Raw genomic sequence first — 22,915 nt, forward strand, 5'->3', positions numbered from 1 at the left:
GTTCAAGAATGTTTGTGTGTGAATGTGGTATTATTCACAGGAGAAAAAGGAGAAAAAAGAACTCAAGCTTACATGGTGCACAAGCTTGCTTAGGTAAATTATAGCATAACAGAACATCATAAAACAAAAGAATGATCTAGCTCTATATTGGAATAGAAAATATCTTAGATGTATTGTGTAGAAAAAAAGCACATGGTAAAAATGGCCATTCACATAGGAGCTGATTTACATGAAATTGTTCCCATTTGACTCTGTGGACATGAGGCACAGTCTAGAAGGAATTACTAATATGTCAGGGGAAGGCTGAGAGTTTAGGTGATTGCTACTTTGGTCTATATTTCCTGCATTGCCTGAATCTACATTATTATCTGTTTTCATAATCAGAAATTCAATAAAGCTGGGCTGTTTGTTTGGTCTTTTTTTTAAAATAAACTTTCAATTTTCAAATAGTTTTACAGAAACTTGAAAAGACGTATAGTGTTCCCATACACTCCACCCCAGTTTCCTGTGGTACTAACGTTTTACATTAACATGGTACATTCGTCACAACTCATGAACCAATACTGATACGTTATATAAACTAAAATCCATACTTTATCCAGATTTCCTTAGTTCTTTACTGAATGCTCCACCTCCTTGAGGATAAATTGTCTTCATAAATGTAGAACTCTTCTGCATGGGGGGTTTGTTTCTTGTCCTCCATTTATTTTTTTCAATCATTTAGTTTTACCAGTATGGACTCATAGATATTCATTGCGTACTTCAAGTTATAACCCCATATTACTTTAATTCTTTTGTTGCTCAAAATATTTGTTCCACTTCTGGACATTGGGAGCTCTTTGAGTTGGCTCCGGAGCCTTTTTGACATATTCCCATCAATGTGGTCTTGTATTATGCATGTGTGTGTGTGTGTGTGTGTGTGTATGTGTGTTTAAAGCACTTCTTTACTTTCTGGCACAAGGGCTCCAGGTTCACCTTGTGTATTCCCTGCTCCAACCCTAAAATCAATCTCTCCTCCCAGGAATCCTGCTTCCTTTCCCTGGAGGATGGTATTAGAGACCAAGATCTATGCACTAAGTGCATAGGTAAAGTGTGCACCTAGTAAAGTGAAGTCAAGTCTGCAGTCATGTAGGCAGTCAGTGAAGCCCAGTGGCAGAATGAGGGTACCAATGAGAAGGGTGGGTAGGCTTAGGGACTGTCCTTGGGAGAAGGGCTCACTGGTGCTCAGCCAAACAGGAGACTAGCAGAATAAGAATAGTCAGCCTGGCCCTGCCCTGACCCCATCTCAGGGTTCCTTCTGAGTGGCCAGTGGGCTAGGGGAGGAGGAAGCATCCCTCTCCTTCCCTCTAGAATCTAGGGCCACTGTGGGTGATCATGTTCAGGCTTTAATAACCCCCAGGTCATGCTCATTCTGATGTCCTAGGTCAGATCTTGTTTGGCAACACCTTTGGGGGTAATGTCCAGCCCTGTGTATGTGGTGATTTTCATCACTCTCTGGCTGCCAGACAGCACTTTCAGACCTGTCCTGACTTGAGGAAATTCTGCCCCAGGAGCCTTGAAAAAGCTTCCAAACCAGAGGCCTGGGAGGTAGTGCTCCTTTTCCCAGCATCCTTGGCATTGGGGTTGCAGCACAAAACCTGGTGGCTCACTTGCATGCACATCCTAGCCAGGTGGGGAGCTGATCTGGGGAGGGGGGAGTTGCAGAGGAGAGGTGCAAGCTGACACCTGCTGAGCCCCACCTACCTGAGAGTTGCTCACAGATCTGGCTTGGGGACACAGTGTTGGCTGCACTCAGAAATAGGATCTATTTATATGGGACGTTACTGTTCTTTTAAAAAATTATTCCTAGTTTATCTGAAATTAAACCTTAACTAGGCATCTTGTATTTTATCTGAGACCCTGAAGAAGGAAATGAGCCTAAGGACTGTCTCAAGCCACAACAAGTTCCAGGGCAGAGGGGAATGATTTTGCCCCCCCAGAGTGTCCTATCATATCATCTCTTATCCAGATTTTTTTTGCCTGAAATCTTGAAAACATACAACATAAAATTCTCCAGCTGATAAAAGACGATTGGAAGTGCCAGCATTTGATTTGTCCCGAGGTAGGATTAGGGACACTGATGTGTCATGTACTCTCAGTCCCAAACAGTACTGGGAGCTCACTGCCAGGGTGACATCCAAAGGGGCAATGTCCAAGGCACTGAGGCATGAACACCAAAGAGGGCACTTGAAGAGAGATCAGGAGCTGATCTACCATACTGACCAGATGGGAGAACCAGGAAAGATCAGAAAGTAGCACAGGGCTATAGGACAACAGGAAAGCATGGATGACTTGGACCAACACTCAGCTGGATTTGTACCCTTCCTATAGTACATGCTGCTGAGCAGTAGGATGGCCCCTCTCCTAGGCCCATATAAATGACACTATTGAGACAGCTGATAACTTCTTCTGATTAATCATGCCTGTCTCAAATGAAAGCAAGGCAATGGAGCAGACATACCAAACACAGTAAGTAGCAATTATCACTAGCTTATAACTATACCCTTTCCCATTGGCTTCAAACACTACCAGAAGCATGGTTGGCATTCTAGTAAGTCTGTACTGACTAATCTAGAAAAAAACCCTATTCCATTCCTGCCTTACAGCTGCTTGTCCCATTCCTATCTCCTGCCCTGATCCCTGAATAGTGTTGTGTGACTCCTCAAGCCCAATGGCCCTAGATTTGTGAGGATTTTTATTATCTTATCTTTTATTTTCTAACTAGTAAAGGGGGCTCAATGCTGCCGAGCAAATTGTTTTATCCTATTCTCTACAGGAAAGACATCTCAGGCTGAGACAGGTATTGGAGGCCCCACGAGTTTATCCTAGGAGTGCTTCTTATATGCAGCCTGAGTCACACAATGTTGGAAGGTGAATGACACCTTGCACCTGTGTTTGCGTGTCCAGCTTTTCTGAATGTCAAAGGAAACATGATTGTGATCATATCAATCACACTGTGATATGTTGATCTGACTAAAATCCAGCTTTGAAATGTTATGTATTGTCATGCCTAGATTCTCTATCTAGTTTCTGCTTTGTAGTGAATAATTTATTTGAAGCTTACCTATCATTTGCCTTGGAAGCGTCACATCTACTTTTGATCCAAAACGCTAGAGTTCTGGAGAAAATGAGGAAATGAATGTTACTGTCTTCATTAATCTGTTTAGCACTAAAATAATAATAATAATAATAATAATAATAATAATAATAATAATAATCTGTTTAGCACTGGGCCAGACACAGAAAAGGTGTTGTTAGAAGGTAGCAATGTTCATTCCCTTGCATTAATTTTTGACCAATAAATATTTTAAAATTTTGTACCTAAACCAAAAGTATTAGAAGAAACAAGTAACAGTCACACCCGCTACACACACTTGAGACTCCTGAAGGAAGATTTTCAAAACAAATAATAATTACTGGGGCTCCTGGGTGGCCCAGTCAGTTAAGCAGACAATTCTTGACTTCAGCTCATGGTCTCAATGAGATTATACCCCCACTGGGCTCTGTGCTCAACAGGGTATCTGCTTGAAATTCTCTCTCTCTCTCTCTCTCTGCCCCTCCCACCTCTCTCTCTCTCTCTCTCTCTCTCTCAAATAAGTAAATAATTTTTTAAAGAAAGAAATAGTAATTATTGTCCAAGGTTTTTTCCACAATGGCGTTTTTGACATTTTGGGCTGGATAATTCTTTGTTTTGGGGGGTGTCCTTTGCATCATAGGATGTTTACTAGCATCCTTGGCTTCTATCTACCATATGCCATTTATACCCCCTTCTCAATTATGACAACCAAATAACATCTTCAGATATTGCCAAATATCCCCTGGGAGGCAGGAAGGTGGGAAATCACCTGCAGTTGAGAGCAACTGATCATTGTCAAATCCTCTGTATGAATTTTAACAGAGGGAAACAAATTTTATGGTCAACAAAACTGTCTTATAAAGGAAAAAATCTGTTATGAAACAGGCCTGTTTGTTCAGCTCTGGTCATTTGATGGATTTGGATATTTCAGGTCAGCTTGGAGCTGAATTTGTCAGCAGGCAAGCATCCAACAGTGATTATTCCCAGCAGAGATGCTGGAGAAGCCCTGCCAATGCAGAATACTCAGAATGCTGGATAAAATGCTTTTTAAAATATCTTTTTAAATGTAGGGTTATAGTAGTGGCCAAGTAAGAAATCTTCAGAGGCCCATGGTGAGAAAAACCCAAATACAGAGAGGCAAATGCTGAAGTCAGGATTTACCCTGAAGATATCTGCCAACCCCTGGGGGCCTGGAGCTGGATTTTGAGAAGTCTTGTGTACTAGGAATATGAGCCAAACTCTGGGCCTTAATGTGGGATGGGATGTAGGATTAGAGACACTTTCATTTAGCTCAGAAAAGTAACATTCTCAGTGGGTGAACTAGAAAAAAAGCTCAACCCTCAAAGTTCTAAGACTTGGCACTAAATTGAATAGAAAAAAAGATCTGCTTTGCTAATTCTTTTTAAAAATATTTATTTATTTATTTATTTATTTATTTATTTATTTTTTATTTTTTTATTTATGAGAGAGAATGACTGGGAGGGACACAGGGAAAGGGAAAGAGAATAGACTCAAGTAGACTCCATGTTGAATGTGAAGCCTCATGTGGGGCTTGATCTCACAACTCTGAGATCATGACCTGAGCTGAAACCAAGAGTTGGACACTTAACCGACTGTGCTGCCCAGGTGCCTCTCCTTTGCTAATTCTTAATCATAAGCCTGCATACACATATTTTAGGGGTTGAAATTTATACTTCTTTTTTTTAAGATTTTTTTTTTTTTATTCATGAGAGACACAGACTGAGAGAGAGAGGCAGAGACATAGGCAGTGGGAGAAGCAGGCTTCATGCAGGGAGTCCAATGTGGAACTCGATCCCAGGACCCCAGGATCACACCCTGAGCTGAAGGCAGACACTCAAACCCTGAGCCACCCAGGCATCCCTGAAATATATACTTCTTATGTAATTCCAAATTCAAAGCTAAAAATTCAGTGTAAACTTTGTACCAGTTTAGTTGTATCCTGTAGGCACCTGATAGAAGAAATGGAAACCCTCCTGAGAAGGACAAAAACTAACCCCACACCTCAAAACATCCCCAAAGATAAAGCTTTGAGAAATATGAAACAACAATAAATAAATCATAACATTTTAAATATAAAGTCACCATCAGTTAGAACTGAGAGAAACAACAAACTGCAGAATTAGACCCCCAAAGACAGTAATGATTGAATGCATAATATAAAACAAATATGTTTACTATGTTTAAAGAAGTAAAAAAGAGAAACTAGGAAGTACTATAGAGAAGCTAGAATCTATCTAGCTGACCAAGTATAAAGAAAAAAATAAAGGTGCTATTATTTGTAGGTAGCATATTTATGTACATAGAAAATCCAAAGGAATCTCCAAACAATCAGAATTAAATTAACTTATCAAGGAGGGAGGATACAAAGATAATATACCAAAATCAACTGTAACTGGAATAGCCAAAATAACCTTGAAAAAGAAGAACAATGTTGGGGTGCCTGGTGGCTCAGTTAGTTAAGTGTCTGCCTTTGTTTCAGGTCATGATCTCAGAATCCTGGGATCAAGTCCTGCATTGGGCTCCCTGTTCCACAGGGACCCTGCTTCTCCCTCTGCCTCTGCCTCTTTGTCTTTCTCTAATAAATAAATAAATAAATAAAATCTTTTTTAAAAGATTTGTTTAAAAAAAAGAAGAAAAAAATGTTGGAGGGCTCAATTTTAAAACTCACTACAAAGATACAGGAGTCAAGACAGTGTGATATTGGCACAAGGACAGATATATAGATCAATGGAATAGAACTAAAAGTCCAGAAATAAATATTCACATTTAGTGTCAGTTGATTGTCAATAAGGGTGCCAAACCAATTCAATGGAGAAATAATCTTTTCAGATAATTGTGTCGGGACAACTGGATATCCACATGGAAAAGAATCAAATTTGACCATATACACCATATACAAAAGGTAACTCAAAATGGACCAAAGACCTAAATACCAGAGCTAAAACTATAAGTCTCTTAGAAGAAAACATAGGTGTAAATCTTTGTGACCTTGAATTAGTATGACATTAAAAACACAAGCAACAAAAGAAAAAAATATACAAATCATACTTCATCAAAATGTCAAAATTTTGTGCCTCAAAGAACATAATCAAGAAAGTAAAAAGACAATGATAGAATGAGAGAAAATTTTTGTAACTATTATATTTGATAAAAGGTTGTATCTAGGATATATAAAGAGCTCTACAACTCAATAATAATATGAAAAATAACTCAATTTTTTAAAATGAGCAAATCTGAATATACGTTTCTCCAAAGAAAATATACAATTGCCAATAAGCACACAAAAAGATAATCAACGTGATTAGGTATCAGGGAAATGTAAATCAATGCATGTATGTTCATCTAATGGATGACAAAGGTGACACTTGGAAACAGTGGGGAAAGGAAAAGATATTCTTTTCTAGGGCAATTGAATAGCGAAGGGGACAAATAAATTTTGACCCCTACCTCACATCATTCACAAATCAATTCTAGGTGGACTGTAGGTCTAAATGGAAATAATTTTTAAAAATCTGTTATTTAGGGGTACCTAGATGGCTCAGTCAGTTAGGCGTCCGCCTTCAGCTCAGGTCATGTTCCTATGGTCCTGGGATTGAGCCTGACATCAGGGTCCCTGCTCAGCAGGGAGTCTGCTTCTCCCTCTCTTTCTCCCCCTGTGTGCTCTCTCTCCCTCTCTCTTAAATAAATACATACATACATACATACATACATAAATAAATAAATAAATAAATCTTTTTTTTGGAACAATCATTTATTTATTATTTTTTAGGGAGAGAGAATCTTAAGTAGTCTCTATGCCCAGTGTGGAGTCCAATGTAAGGCTTGATCTCACAATCTTGAGATCATGACCTGAACTGAAATTAAGAGACAGAAGTTTAACTGAAGCAACCAGGCACCCTAAAAATCTTTTAGAATAGAACTTAGGGTAGGCAAATATTTCTTAGCATGACCCAAAAATAACTAATCATAAAGGGGAAAATGATAAACTGGACTACATTGAGATTAAAAAAAAAAAACAAACAAACTTCTGTTCATGGGATGCCTGTATGGCTCAGCAGTTGAGCGTCTGCCTTCAGCTCAGAGCGTGATCCTGGTCCAGCGATTGAGTCCCACATTGGGCTCCCTGTGAGGACCTTGCTTCTCCCTCTTCCTATGTCTCTAATGAATATGAGATATGTCTATGTCTCTGTGTCTCTCATGAATAAATAAATAAAATCTTTTAAAAAAAACCCTTCTGTTCATAAAAAGGCACCATTAAGATTGTGAAAGACAAACATGAACTGGAAGAACATAGTTACAATATAGGACTCACATGGCCAATACACTATTCAAAGCCTCCTTCAAGAAAGGACTGCTCATTGCTGAGTGAGGAGTGTGATTAACTCATAATCTCCTACTGTTAACTCCTTTGGGTCCACACCATCTTTCAAGCCAAGGACCAGGCCAGTGGTCCTTGACCAATGATTAAGAAAGGCAATAATGACCAAGCATGTTTTCTGTGGAGTGTTCCCCAGCCGATGATAAACAAAATAGTGGTACAAGAACCTAATGATTTCCACCCCCATTCCCCATGGGACTCCTCTAATGGGTAGCCTTTGCTCCAGACCTCCCTGTTGGGCTGTCAGAGACCTTCAGGTCTGCACTATAGTCTAATCCTGCTTCCTTTCCTTTTCTTTCTTTTCTTTCTTTTTCCTCTTCTTTCATGGGTATTACTCCACAATAAGCCTTTCACTTCCTAACTCTACCTCAGTCTCTACTTCTTAGAGAACTCAAATAATTTTAACTTATAACTGGAATATATAAAAAGAATCATTACAAAATAATAAACAAAATAAAATGGCAGACAACACAACAGAAAAATAGGCAATAGGGACACCTGGGTGGCTCAGTGGTTGAGTGTCTGCCTTTGGCTCAGATCGTAATCCTGGGGTCCTGAGATCAAGTCCCACATCGTATTTCCTACAGAGAACCTGCTTCTCCCTCTGCCTATGTCTCTGCCTCTCTCTGTCTTTCATGAATAAATAAATAAAATCTTTAAAAAAAGAAAAGCAGGCAGTGTACTTGAATAAGCATTTCATAAAAGAGAATATCCAAATAGCCAATAAATGAAAATGTTCTTATGTTAGTCCTCTGGGGCTGCTACAACAAATTCCCACAACCTCCATGGCTTAAAATAGCAAAATTTATTTTCTTACAGTTCTGGAGGCTAGAAGTCTGAAATTAAGGTATTGGTAAGGTCATCTTCCCTCTTGAGGCTCTGCAGGGAAGGATATCCATTCCTCATGTTTTCTGGTTTCTGGCAGCTGCTGGCATTCCTTGGCTGGTGGCTGCATCATTCTCTGCTTCTATCTTCCTCTTAACTACTCTTCTATTGTGTCTAATCTTTCTCTGCTTCTGTCTTACAAGGACATTTATAGGACCCACCTGACAATCCAAATAATCTTCTCGTCTCAAAACACTTAACTTAATCACACTTGCAAAAACTTTATCATGTAAGGTAATATTCACAGCTTCCAGGAATTAGGACCTGCTCTCTTTGTGGGGCTCATTGAAATACTGAGCTCACTGAAATACTGAAATAATTAGAGGACTACAGAATGCTTCTCCTTCCCTTATACTTACCAGTACATCACTGAAGGCCTATTTACAATAGATCCTTTCAAGCACTACATTATATCCAGCTATCAAGAAGAAATTATAAGGTACACTAAAAAGAAAATAAACAGCTTGAAGAGACAGAGAAAGCATTAGAATTAGACATTGGATGTTGGAATTATAGACAGAGAATTTGAAATAACTGTGATTAATATGCTAAGGTCTCTACTGGATAAACAGACAGCATGCAAGAACAGATGAACAGTGTTTAAGAAGAGAGATGGAAATCCTAAGAAAGAACCAAAAAGAGATGCTAGAGATTAGAAATATTATAACATAGGGACATCTGAGTGGCTTGGTGGTAGAGCATCTGCCTTCTGCTCAGGTTGTGATCTTGATCCTGAGATCAAGTCCCACACCAAGCTCCTCACAGGGATCCTGCTTCTCCCTCTGCCTATCTCTCTGCCTTGTCTCTCTGTGTCTCTCATGAATAAATAAATAAAATCCTTTTTTAAAAAATAAGCATTGTAACATAAATGAAGAATGTCTTTGATGAGCTTATTAGTTGATTGGATATGGCTGTGGGAAGAATCTCTGAGACTGAGAATCTATCAATAGATAACTCTAAAAATGAAAATCAAAGAGAACAACAAAAACAACAACAACAAAACAGAAAAAATATCCAAGAATTATAGGGTAACTACAAAAAGAGTAACACATAATCATAATACCCAAGGGAAAATAAAGAGAGAAAGGAACAGAAGAAATACTTTGAAACATTAATGACTAAGAGTTTCCTCAAATTAATGTCAGACACCAAACCACAAATCCAGGAAATTCAGAGAACACTAAGAAGGAAAATGCCCCCAAAAAACCCCCCTACATCTAGGCATATCATTTTCCAAACAAAAGAGAATCAAAAATAAAGAAAATATCCTTAACTTAAAGAAGCCAGAAGAAAAAACACCTTACCTATAGAGGAGCAAAGATAAGAATTATACCTGACTTCTCCTCAGAAACAATGCAAGTAAGAAGAAAACGGAGTGAAGTATAGCTGACCCTTGAACAACAAAGGGGTTAGGGCTGGACGTCCTGTACAGCCAAAAATCTGAGTATCACTTTTACTCCCTCAAAACTTAAGTACTGATAGTCAACTGTTGACCAGAATTATTACCAATAACATAAATATTCGAGTAACACATATTTTGTATATGTATTATGTACTGTGTTCTTACAATAAAGTAAATAGAAAAAAAGAAAATGTTATTAAGAAAATCATAAGGAAGAAAAAATACATTTACTATACTGTATTTATTTTTTTTAAATGGGCAACCTGGGTAGCTCAGCGGTTTAGGGCCACCTTCAGCCCAGGGTGTGATCCTGGAGACCCAGGATTGAGTCCCATGTTGGGCTCCCTGCATGGAGACTGCTTCTCCCTCTGCCCCTCTCTCTCTCTCTCTCTCTCTTTCTCTGTTTCTCATGAATAAATAAATAAAATCTTTTTTTTTTAAGCCACATATAGGGGCGCCCAGGTGGCTCAGTTGGTTACGTGTCCAACAATTTATTTCAATTCAGGTCTTGATCTCAGGGTCATGAGTTCAAGCCCTGCGTTAGACTCTACCACTTTTTAAAAAAGCCTCATATAAGTGGACTCACACAATTCAAACCCATGTTGTTCAAGAGTCAATGATATTTAAAATGTAGAGAGACAAAAAAACCACCACCCTAGAATTCTGTAAAATTATCCTTCAAAAATGAAGGAAATAGACTTTCTCAAACAAACAAAATTGAGGGATTTTTTTTTTTTTTTTTTTTGCCAATAGATTTATCTTGGAAGAAATTTTAAAAGAATTTCTTTAGAGAGAAGAAAATAATATAAGTCAGAAACTTGGATCTACAAAAAGAATACTGAAAAAAGGAATAAGTGAAGGTAAAATAAAAACTTTCATTTTTACTCTTAATTGATCTAACAGATAACTGCTCAAAATAATAATAGCAACCATACATTTGATTATATATGTATATAGTGAAATGAATGACAGCAATGATACAAGGGATGGGAAGGAAGAATTAGTATTATTTATTACTATAAGGTACTTAAATTGTGTGTGAAGTACAGTGTTATTTGAAAGTGGGTTTGGATTAGTTATAAATGTGTATTGCAATCTCTAGGGCAACCACTAAAAAGTGTTTTAAAAAAGTGTAACTGATATTTTAAGAAAGAAGAGAAAATAGAATCATATAAAATGTGTAATTAGAACCACAAAAAGCAGGGAAAAAGTGGAGGATAAAAATAGGAACAAAGAACAAAAGCAACAAACAGAAAACAGTAACAAATATGGTAAATATTGATCTGACTATATTAATAATCACTCTGGATGTCAATGGTCTAAATGCACCATTTAAAAGACAGAGAACATCACAGTGTATCAAAAAAGGACCCAAGAAATGTTATGCACAAGAAACCCACTATAACCACAAAGACACACAAATTACAAGTGAATGGATAAAAAAAATATACCATGCTATCATTAACCAAAAGCAAGCAGGAGTAGCTATCTTTTTTTAAAAAAAAGATTTTATTTATTTATTCATGAGAGACACACACACACACACACACAGAGGCAGAGACACAGGCAGAGGGAGAAGCAGGCTCCATGCAGGGAGCCTGACGTGGGACTCGATCCCGGGACTCCAGGATCATGCCCTGGGCCGAAGGCAGGCGCCAAACCGCTGAGCCACCCAGGCGTCCCAGGAGTAGCTATCTTAATTTCAGTGTGCATTTCAAAGCAAGGAGAGTTATCAGAGCTATATGGACATTACATAATAACAAAGTAGTCAAGTCCCTGAGAAGACATAATAATCTTTAATGGTCATCCATCTAACAACAGAGTGTCAAAATATGTGAAGCAGTGAATGGTGGGACTGCAGGGAGAGATAGATGAATCCACTATCATAGTTGGAGACTTCAACACCCACCCAGCAGAAATGGGCCAGTAGGTTTCCCACTAGAATCAGGAAACCCTTTTCATTACTCTTTTTTAACACTGTACTGGAAATCCTAATTAGTACAATAAGATAAGAAAAAGAAATAAAGGGTATACTGATTGAGAAGGAAGAACTAAAACTGCCTTTGTTCACAGATAACATGATTGCCCATGTAGAAAATCTGAAAGAGTAAAATTTAGCTGTGAACTTAAAACTGCTCTAAAGAAATTGTTGTTTTTAAAACATAGAGAGCAAAAATTAGAATGACAAGGAGAATTTGACTTATCCACCATCATAATTGGAGATTTTAATTCATCTTTTTTTGTAATTTACAGACCAAGTAGATAAAACAAAACAAAACAAAAATCAGTAAGACTATTGATGACTTGAGCAATGCTTAACTTACACAGAACTCTGCACAAATCAAATTAGGAAAACATTCTTTTTAAGAATCCATGGTATGTTTTACAAAAATTGGCCACATACTTGTATGAATGAAAAGCAAGTCTAAACAAAGTTCAAAGAGTTGGACATACAGATCACATATAGATTCATAGAGATCACATTCTTAAACAAGGAAGTCATTGGTAACAAAAAATTATAATAGATTTGGAAATTAAAACATATAATCTAAACAAATCATGCCAGGGGTCAAAGGAAAACGGTCTGAGGCTCCAAACTTCCATGAGGTGAAACAGCTAATGAGAAATCTCTGAGGGTAGAATGACTGAAGACCCTTTAAGAAAAGAGAGTCCATGGGACACCTGGGTGGCTCAGTGGTTGGGTGCTTGTCTTTGGCTCAGGTCATGATCCTGGGATCTGGGATCGAGTCCCACATCGGGCTCCCTGCATGGAGCCTGCTTCTCCTTCTGCCTATGTTGCTGCCTCTCTTTTTGTGTCTCTCATGAGTGAATGAATGAATGAATGAATGAATGAATAAAAATAAAAATAAAGAAAAGAGGGTCCAATGCTGAATTTGAAGCTGCTTTTACTTCTACACCATTGTCTGCGTTAATAGATCTCTCTTAGCTAATGATCATATGTCAATCATGATTGGACTTGCTTATGACAGGTCCATAATTGAACCAGTCACTATGACTGGAATCTTCAGATTGGTCAGCCTGGGCTAGGTTCCACCTCTGTGAAGCTGGAAATAGGAGTGGGAGTGTTTTGATGCCTATACTCTCCAAGACCACATAGGGCCTTCCTTCCTGGGAAGGAAGCTTGACAAACAAAATCACCCTTCTTCCCATAAATACAATTCTATAAACACTCCTAAGGAACAGAATACAATGACTCTACAAACAAATACTGAAAACCAAAATCATGTCTAGTTGCCACACTCAGTCCAAAATTCAGGATTTCCAGGTGATGCATTTTCCTCTTTTGTGAGGTTCTGAAACATTCTTTCATGGATTTGGCACCCTATAGCCAAAAGATAAATTTAACCACCATCTCCACCATCCCCAGCATACCCAAAACCCAATGACAAAGGGACATCAGAAATGCCACAATAAGTCTCCCATTCGGCAATGAGGAGAAGGAATAATCATGCAAAGTGGCTTCTAGTACACTCCATGTTCTGCAGGGTAGGAACAAAGACAGCCCCAGGCAGTCTTCTGGGTCAGACAGCCCAACTGCCCCCTTTCTACTAATTGCAAAGACACTCCTGGTCTTGAGATTTCCAAGACCACTTCTAAGTAAGGTGTAGGGGAAGACTCCTCATTGAGGGGCTACTTTAGTGGCCTCTCCCTTTCAGCGTAATTGTTGGGCCTGGGGTTGCCCTGGAGTTTAAGCAATCACATACCACTGTTGGCCAAGCTTGAAATTTTCTGGATGAATAATATCCCTACAATCCTAGTGAGGAGCTGTTACATTTGAGTTTACAAACTCTGTTAGTTAAAAACAACAGTAGAAGTCTATTACTGGTCATGGTCCTTGAACTAGACTTGCCTTGAGGTTTCTGACTCCGAGATAATCACTGCCCTTTGGCCTTGTGTTCAAATTGAGAGCTCCCTTCTAGACTTGAAGTGGGAAACAGAACTAATCTGATGCCTACCTCCAGTCTGTAGCTCAGTGCCCAATGGGAAAAGAGAATTTATTAACTCTGATGTTAAGTAGATCCAGGGGTGGATCCAGCTCTAGGTGTAGTTTGATCTTAAGGCTCAAATAGACCCTCAAGGCTTTGTCTCTTCTCCTTTTTCAGCTCTGCTTGCCTCATGTGGCCTTTGCCTGAATGAGGTTGTATCCATATGATAGGAAAGATAGCCTTTGGAAGCCTCAGATTCATATCCCTTCAACTTTGCAAATAGCTAAGAAGACATCTGTCTCCCCATATCAATCTGAGGCAATTCTGTGACTCATCTTGAGTTACATAGCCAGGCCTGTGGTCATTCAGTTGGGATATTCCAGCCAGCTTGAGCCAGGTGCCCACATTGCCCTGATGAGGGTGAAAGATGGGGCTGGGTATGATGATTGGCAGTTCTGTAGGAACTATATGGAGTGGGGTAAAATGCTTCAAAGGAATAGACGACAAAGACAGAGAAGTCCACAATGGAGAGTCAAGAGAAAATGAGGGCTAAATAGTGGGATACAGCATGGGAAGTAACTCTGCATGAATTCCTGAGCATTTATTGTAAGGAACCTCCAATTTGCCTCTGAGTTTCCTAATGATCAAAGAAAGCCAAGAGGAAAACATGATCAGTGATGCAAACCAGATGCCAGCTGAGATCTCCAGGCCCAGGGGAGGTCCCAAGCATGACCCAAGTTTTCTTGCCGGTTCCCAGGAGGCTTACTTTCTCAGGGTTCTTGATCCCACAAGGGGGAATCTGTTCCACACCATATGGCTTCCAGACCGGAGGCTTACCTTTTTTTGGCGTCTACAAAAGATTTCACCCACACAAAATAATTAGAAGACTTTTACAGGAAAACAGGGTTGGACGGAGGGTGGTCTTCAAATGTCCTTTGCCTCCTGTGATGAGTTGAACTGTGTTCCCTGCAAAACGTATATGTTGAAGTCCTAGCCCCCCAGTACCTCAGAATATGACTGTATTTGGAAATAGGGTCTTTAAAGATGAAGTTAAAATAGGTGATTGGAGTGGCCCTATTCCAACATGACTGGTTGGTGTCTTTGGGACACAGACATGCATAGAAGGAAGACCATGTGAAGACACAAGGAGAAGGCGGCCATCTGCAAGCCAATGAGAGAGGCTTTAGAAGAGACAAATGCTGCCCACACCTTGATTTCGAACTTCTAGCACCCACAACTGCAGGAAGATAAATGTATGTTGTGTAAGCCACCCAGTCCATGGTGCTCTGTTACAGCAGCCCCAGCAAACAACAAGCCCCTGTGCCACTGGCCTTCACCTCCCCCATCATCTCACAGATACCTCTTCCTATTCCTCCCCTGGCTCCTCTCCTTCTCAGAGGTCAAATTCCCCTCTTTGTCTCAATCTGTGCCTTACCCCGAGTTGCTTGTCCTATAAAAGCACCCAGTTCTTGTGTTTCTACCCCCATGCCTCCAGCTTATCAAAATATTTTCCCAAACAAGGACTGTTTGCTTCCTAAGAATTATTCTGCTACCAGCCATTAGGATCAAACTATGTCCCCTTGTTTTAGCACTGTGCTTCTGATGAAGAAAATCCCTGTGTGAGACAAGTGTCCCTACAATCCTCACATAAGGGAAATGGAGTCGGGTTCAAGGCATCTGCTACAACATGCCCACAATAAGCCCACTGATCTCAAATACATGGCAGAAGGCCTAGTGCCCAAGAGCAGGGATAATGAAAGCAAGTGTGATACTTTGAGGGAAAGTCAGTCTTCAGAAAAAGTTGTCTCGGAGAAGAGCCTTTTTTAGTCTGGCTCAGTCAGGTCTAAAGGGGGAGATATCCTGCGTATTCTCCAGATAATCCTCTGTGAACATTATTTCTCAAGGGTTGATATTAGGGCTGGCAGCAGTAGTTCTAAAAACGTCACCGGGCCACAGCACGCTGGCATTACTGTTGTAGACTATACCAGATTTATGGAATTTTAAAATCAACCAAACTATTGATAAGGCGAAATACTATTATTATGCCCATTTTACATTCGGGGAGACTGATACTCCGCTTGGTTGAGTAAGGTCAAGGTCAGAACCAAAGTTTATACTCTGGCCTATTTGATGCTGAAGCTTCAAGCCTTCTAAAATTTAGTTCTTGGGGATCCCTGGGTGGCTCCGCGGTTTGGCGCCTGCCTTCGGCCCAGGGCATGATCCTGCAGTCCCGGGATCGAGTCCCACATCAGGTTCCGTGCACGGAAACTGCTTCTCCCTCTGCCTGTGTCTCTGCCTCTCTCTCTCTCTGTGTCTCTCGTGAATAAATAAATAAAATCTTTAAAAATAAATAAATAAAAGCAATGGTGCCTATAAACATAGGCATAAAAAATAAGAAATAAAATTTAGTTCTTGATCTCATTCCCACTTGGTTTGAAAAGCATATATATTGTGGTTAAGAGCAGAGATTGGTTTCGAATCCTGGCTGTATTATTTAGTAGATTTTGTGTTGCTACTTAACCATTCTCTGCTTTCGTTTCCTTAACTGTAAATTGAAGCTTGTGATAATATGTGTCTCATAGAGTTGCTGCGATATTAACTGAGCTTAGAACAATATCTGTCATACAGTCGGTAATCAATGCACTATTCTTCTTCTCTAGCCAGAGCTTCTTACCTCTGTCTTATCTTCAGCAACGGATGTGTAGTAAGCACCTGCTTTGATGCTAAGGTCAGCCCCTGCCCTCAAGCTGCCTTAGTGGGTGGCAGGGGGATAACTGAGTCAACAGCTGGAGTACTGGAACCCTAGTGTGGGTGGTGAGTAATATTAGGGAGGCTAGGGCAGCAGGCTTCGGAGACCAGAATGGCCAGTTGCCTGGGGGAGGAGAAGGTGCACAGAGTAACCATGTTTGCTCCGGATCTAGGAGAATGAGTAATGATTTTCCAGGAAAGGCATCATCAGGATGCTGCTGGTGGGTAGTGGCAGGGGAGGTAAAGCCTTTTTTTTTTTAAGGTTTTATTTATTTATTCATGAGAGACACAGAGAGCAGAGGCACAGACACAGGCATAGGGAGAAGCAGGCTCCATGCAGGGAGCCCGACGTGGGACTCGATCCCCGGTCTCCAGGATCCCGCCCTAGGCTGAAGGCGGGGCTAAACCGCTGAGCCACCCGGGGTTCCCAGGTAGAGCCATTATGAGCAGTTTATTGGAACAAAGGGCGTTTGGGGCTGGGGATGTAATGGCAGAGATCAGAGATGCTTTTCAACTGGAGGAATGCCTCAGACTGGTGTTTTAAATAGTACTTAGGCCAGCCGCGAGGGAGAATGGGAGAGAGGTCAGTAGAATAAGGGAGGCTGGCTAGGCATCTATTGTCTAGAAAGATTCCAACATACCTGGGCACTAGTTCTTTGGGAACCCATGGGCTAAGCCTGCCAGGCTGTGGTGAGGAGCGGGAAGGTTCCATCCTGTGTGGCTAGGCACAGTCTCCTGGGCTTGTTCCATCTGCCTCAGTTTACCCTGTGAGGGACGTAATGCTCAAGAAGAGCCTTGAGGCTGGCCTAAGGAAGAGGAGGATCAGGTCATCTGACCCTGAGCTTTGGAGCCCAACTCAAGAAAGCTGAATAAAATATGTAACTCTTCAGCGCAAACAGTCCACCTGAGAGACAGCTGCTGTGTTACTGATAAGAGCAGGGAGTTCCCTACGTGGCAGCCAGTGCCTGGCCTCACAAAGTTTCACTGGCCCCTCTGGTGGAATTAATATAAGATCAACAAGAGCCTGGGCATGCACCTGCTCCTTTCATTCAGCAGAACTGCTTTGTGACACTGAAGAGTGAGCGAGAACTGTCAGGATAGCTTTGACTCACAGTACTCAATAAAATAGTAAAGTTTCCAAGAAATCCTGCTGTTTGGGAAACGGTCTAGTAAAAAGTTGCTAAATCAAAGAAAAGTAGGAAAAGGAGGGAAAGAAGGAGGCTTCATGGTCAGGGGCCGGAAGTGAGTAGCCAGCACCAGCCCCCATCATCCTAAGCACGCCCCCAGCCTGGCACCTGGCCTTGGAGCCTTCCTGTCCACTGGGCCCAACGTCTTATGTCCCTGAAGGAGCCTTTGCCACTTCTTGTTGGCTAGCCTGTGTTCCTGACACAGCCTTCCTTCTGCTGGATCTGCCCTGCTCTCATCTGGTATCTTCTCTCTGGCCAAGTAAGCTGAGGCAGCTTCCAGAATGCCCCTGACACAGGGCATCAGTGAAGGCAAGACTCGTGACACCTATGTTACTTGGTGGCTTAGACCTGGGGAAGTCCCTCTCCAAGGCTGGCTGTGCAAATACAGCTGTTTATCACCAGCAGCTGGTAGCAGTGGGTCTTTTCCCTCATGCCTTTCGTTTCTTTCCAAAGCGCCAAGCATACAGCCAAACACAGAGGAATGGTCTCACGAAAGGCATTCAGAATGGAAATGTTTGCCTTGGAACACTAGCATCTTTGTGGGAGAGCCTCTTCTTTGCTTCTGGGGGAGCCCTCTGCTGGCAGTGGGGGCCCTGTGGTGGTGGCTGGGCTCCAAGGTGAAGGTTGAACCCCAGGACGTGTGATGAGGAGCCAAGGGAGGGAAGGAAAGCTCCTTCTGCTTCTGGATTTCCATGTTCTACACCCCCATGGGCACATGCTTCTGAGGTGCTTCCTTTCTGTTCCACAGACACCTGTGAGATTTCCTGGCCAACATCAGTTCTCCCTCCGGACACAGGCAGGGAAGTCCTGGTGGCCTTGGCAACAGCATCACTTTGGAGCCCAGACGGAAAATGGCAAGAGGAACTCTAAGAAATGACTGCTGCTTCTTGGCTTCGCTTTTGTGCCTAGCATCCTGAGCCAGTTAGACCATCTACTTCCTACCCCAGGACGCAGAGCACTGCTCTGACACTCTGGAAAGCCCTGTGGGATGTAGAAGGGTAATAACGACACACACCTACACAGTGCATGGAGGCTGTGGAGGACCTGTCATTGCAAGGTTTCTCTCATTCCCCACTGCTCCCTGAGGTATCGTCGCCTCCGTTTTAAGAGTGAGGAAAGGGGCCTGGAGAGGCCAGTGGCTTGCCCAATTCCATATCAACAGAGCAGCCTTTGTGCTTCTGGTTCAATGCTCTTTCTTTACAGGCTGTACCACGTGGGGGTCTGGAGGGGCGGGACTGTCTCATGCTCTCTGGACACACAGGTCTTCGCAGTGGTGTCCCTCTCTCCTTACCTCCCAGACAGAGCAACCCAGGCTTGCTGCCCTGTTGGCATAAGGCTCCCTGGGCTTGAGTTTGAGGTGAGGAGATTCAAGGCAGCCAACTTTTTTGGAAAAGATTTTATTTATTTATCCATGAGAGACACAAAGAAAGAGGCAAAGACATAGGCAGAGGGAGAAGCAGGCTCCCTGCAGGGAGCCCAGTACAAGTCTTGATCCCAGGACACCAGGATCACACCCTGAGCCCAAGGCAGATGCTCAACCACTGAGCCACCCAGGTGCCCCAAGGCAGCCATTATAAATGTTGTCGTTGGTCTTGAGGAAGGGTACACAAAGCCTGTGGTATTCTAGGCACAGGACTAGATGGAGTATGGGGCAGGAGAAATGGAGAGGCGTGGTGGGGGGCTATCCTTGCCTTGGGGAGTTTAAGTAGCTCCTGTTCTGAAGGGTGCCTGGGAAAGTGTGCATGAAAAATAAAAAACTAAAAGTAAACAGTTGTTCCATTTGTACAGTTAAGAACTTGGAGAGGGGCAAGTTCTGGTTTTTCAACATAGTTTTAGGTCAAGTACAATTATAACTCTCATTACTGCCCCCAGGTTACATTCCATGGCTCCCTTTGCCCTAGAACAAAGCTCTGGCTTTCAGACTTCCTAAGGCCACCATAATTAATGTCTTCTGTTTGCATTTTGCCCCTTCTGTTTAAATTTGGGGGCTCCTTCTGGCAGGCCCTTCTCTTGGCTTAGATTCAACTCATGTTCACTGGCACGGTGTTGGCAGTTTTCACCTACACGACCACATGAAATTCTCCCAGTCAGCCCGTAAGACTGGTTTCCTCTCTCAGTTTCAGAGATGAGAAAATTAAGTTTTCAAGTGGTTAAGTCATTTGTCCCACGTCACCAGGCAGCAAGTGGTGCCTGCTGTGCAAGCCACACGCTGAACATGTGTAGACACAACATAGGCCCATCTAGGGTAAGAAACTTTCCTAACTTACTCAAAGCATTCTCAATTGTCTTATGTTTCTGTCACAGCCACCCCACAGCCTCAGCCATACCTTTAAAGTTATTCAATTATTCATATGGCTGGATTTTACCAATCTAGGTCTTTTTTTTAAGGGCTAACCTTCCTCCATGTCCCTCCTCATCCTCTCAGGACAGGGAGTTTCATCACAGACTATGATGGCTCTCTGAGGCGCTGTGAAGAATAGTCTATTCCCTCTGCCTGAAACATGCACCACCTATTCCTACTCTAGTGGATGGAAGTAAGTATAGATTTTGTTTATTCAACACGTTTTCTTATCCCCAGTTTTATGGTAACAGTGTTCTTCCTTTTTTTCCTCTTTGGGGAACATCCTCCCCCAGATTAATCTTCAACTGTCCAGCATGATTCTCCTCCATACCCTGGCAACAGAGGAGAGATGTGTGACTAAGATTTGGCCAATCAGGGGACCCAATTCCTGTGATCATCAGGATTGGTCCAAGGCTGAATGTGTTACTGATCCAAGGATTACAATTGTTTCCTCTTCAAGCAATGATGCAATGAATATTCTGTGCTGGTACTGATATGTGCTTTCATTTGTTCAATTATTCCCATGGGATAGTTGCTGAGTCATACGTAGGTATGTTTTAAACGTTGGCATGTTTTGTGAGGTTGCTCTCCAGAAAGGTTGGCCCAAATTTACACCATCCCAGCAATATGGGAGAGTTGATTCTACACACCCCAGCAACACCTGGTGGTGTCAATCTTTAATGATTTGCCGTTCTGAAAAGTGAGGACAGCTGTTGAAAAGGGTTCCCAATCCTGGGCCTCCTTTTGGGTCATGTTCCCACATGCCTGTCCCTAAAGTTACCTACCCCTGGCCTTGCTCCTAAATCTCTTGCCTGGTCCTTCTTCCAACTTTGTTGGTCTCCTTGTATCCTGTTCTCACTCTACTAGACTGGAAAAAAAGAGTCTTTACCTTATACACCTCCCTTTTTCCCTTAGCTCCTTGCAGGTGCTAAGAACAGTTTGAAACCCAATAATTGTTTTTTGAATGAATGAATGAACAAAAGATGAGTGAATGAAAACTCTTCTAATCCACCTGTTTCCTGTGCAGTTCTGAGTGGTGCCAGGTAGTTGGGTCAGTGTTCCCCTGAATAGATAAATGCCCAAGAACCTCAGGCTTTGAGAAGCCAAACGCACACATTGATTCTATCTCTGAACTATGATGACTTATTTTCCCATGAGCTCTTATGTCCAGTCAGATCCCTCCATTCCAAAGTGGCACATTTAGTTCAAGGAAGTGTCAAACTCCCTTCAGAGCATTTCTACCACCCCAGTCATCTATGTATACTGCAGGATCAAGGGCAATTTTCCATTTCTGTGCCCCTGAGTGCTGATTGTATGTGGAGTCTGGAAAAATAATTAGCATTTGTTGAGTGCTCACTATTCGCCAGACTTTGTGCTAGGCATTTTAAATACTTCATTAGTAACATTCTTCATGGTCCTGTGATATCCACAGGCTCTTTCTTCTAAAGGAAATTTCCACTGCAGTCATTCCCAAAGGGGAGGTGGGGTGTAGGAATTGTTTGGCTGCCATGCTTTATACCTCAACTTTTGTTCATTGGTCAAGTATTGTCTTTAAAATTTAAGTCTTCCACATTTCTAATTAGATCCATCTTTGGCTGTTTAATCTTTCTGCATGGAGTATATGGGATTCTCTTTCTGTGATGTTGTGAAATTGGCTATTGTTTATTTATTAGAACATGGTTTTTGTATGTTGATTTTGTATTTGGCCACTTTTCTAAACCCTCTCACTTTTATTCGTTTTTAAGTGTATTTTCTTTGATTTTCTAGGTAGACAATATTTTCTAAGTAGTAAGTCTTATAATGGACAGGATAATGATATTTTAACAGTGTTTGGAGATGTAATTCACATACAATACAATTTACCCATTTAAAGGGCACAAGTTGATGTTTTGGGGGCATATTCACAGTTGTTCAACCATCATCACGATTAATTTTAAAACAATAAACTGCAATATTTAAGTTCTTTTTTTTTCTTCCTATTTGGTTAGGACGCCAGTAAACTGGTTAGCAGTAATAGTGATGGTCGGTAACTTAGTCTCATTCCAGATGTTTCTAGAATGTCTGATTTTTCACCATTAAATAGGATGTTTGCTAACAGTTTTTGGCAGCTAGACTTTATCAAGGTAAGAAAGTTTCTTTCTACCTCAAGCTTGCCAAAATTTTATGTTCTTATTTAGAAACAGGCACAAATTTTATTAAATCCATTTATCAAGGCATTTATTGTGATGGGAATAATCTTTTCTGTTTTTTAATCTGTTAATGTAGCCAATTAATAGATTCTTTGCTTCATTCATTTAGAGTGTTGGGCCTTTAATTTTTTAGTGTAATTAGCTCATAGTTTTCCTTCCTTCTTCGTTGATTTCTTTCCCTTTCTAATGCACTGTGGTGAGCCAAGGTCACACTTTTCTCGAGTTGTTTTCAAGGACTGAGTAGCAAGGTTGAGGAGGGTACATGCCTAGCTATTTCTACTAGTGTGGGACTCCTCTAATAGGCAGTCCCTGCTCAAGAGCTTCTCATTGGCTCGGCAAAGACTTGGTCAGATCTGCATCCTGATCTGACGACTACCCCACCCAACCTGGATGCCTCCTTTTTTCTAGCACAGGTGTTTTCACCAAAAAAAAAAAACTGTGCTCCTAACTCTAGTTGGCTTCCCAGAACCCCCCCTCCCCGCCCCCGCACTAGACACACAGGCTCTTTCCAGCTTGGCGTCTAGACTTACGTTTCCTACACTCTGGAAGAATTTATGTACCATAGAGATAATCAGGTCCTTGAAAATCAGATGTAATTCACCAATAAGAACCATCTAAGCCTGGTTTGGGCTCATGGAAAGAACTTTGACAACAGTTCTAATTTCTTCTGTGTTTATTGGACTATTCAGGTTTTCCATCTCC

General features: G+C 41.3%; 1 long non-coding RNA gene across 3 annotated transcripts in view; it reads left to right on the forward strand.

Annotated features, from left to right (window-relative positions):
* Positions 1 to 22,570, forward strand: part of LOC144280781 (uncharacterized) — a 35,059-nt gene extending 12,489 nt beyond the window's left edge. The window contains exons 3-6 of one of the 3 annotated variants that reach the window (XR_013349194.1): positions 10,555 to 10,661; positions 18,432 to 18,769; positions 20,109 to 20,217; positions 20,318 to 22,570. This is a non-coding gene — a long non-coding RNA (uncharacterized LOC144280781). The remainder of the gene's footprint in view (positions 1 to 10,554; positions 10,662 to 18,431; positions 18,770 to 20,108; positions 20,218 to 20,317) is intronic. The other 2 variants (XR_013349195.1, XR_013349193.1) reach the window with 2 other exon arrangements.
* The last annotated feature ends 345 nt before the right edge of the window (positions 22,571 to 22,915 follow it).

This window comes from Canis aureus, chromosome 12 (assembly GCF_053574225.1).
Source record: "Canis aureus isolate CA01 chromosome 12, VMU_Caureus_v.1.0, whole genome shotgun sequence".
NCBI classification, from domain to species: Eukaryota; Metazoa; Chordata; class Mammalia; order Carnivora; family Canidae; genus Canis; species Canis aureus.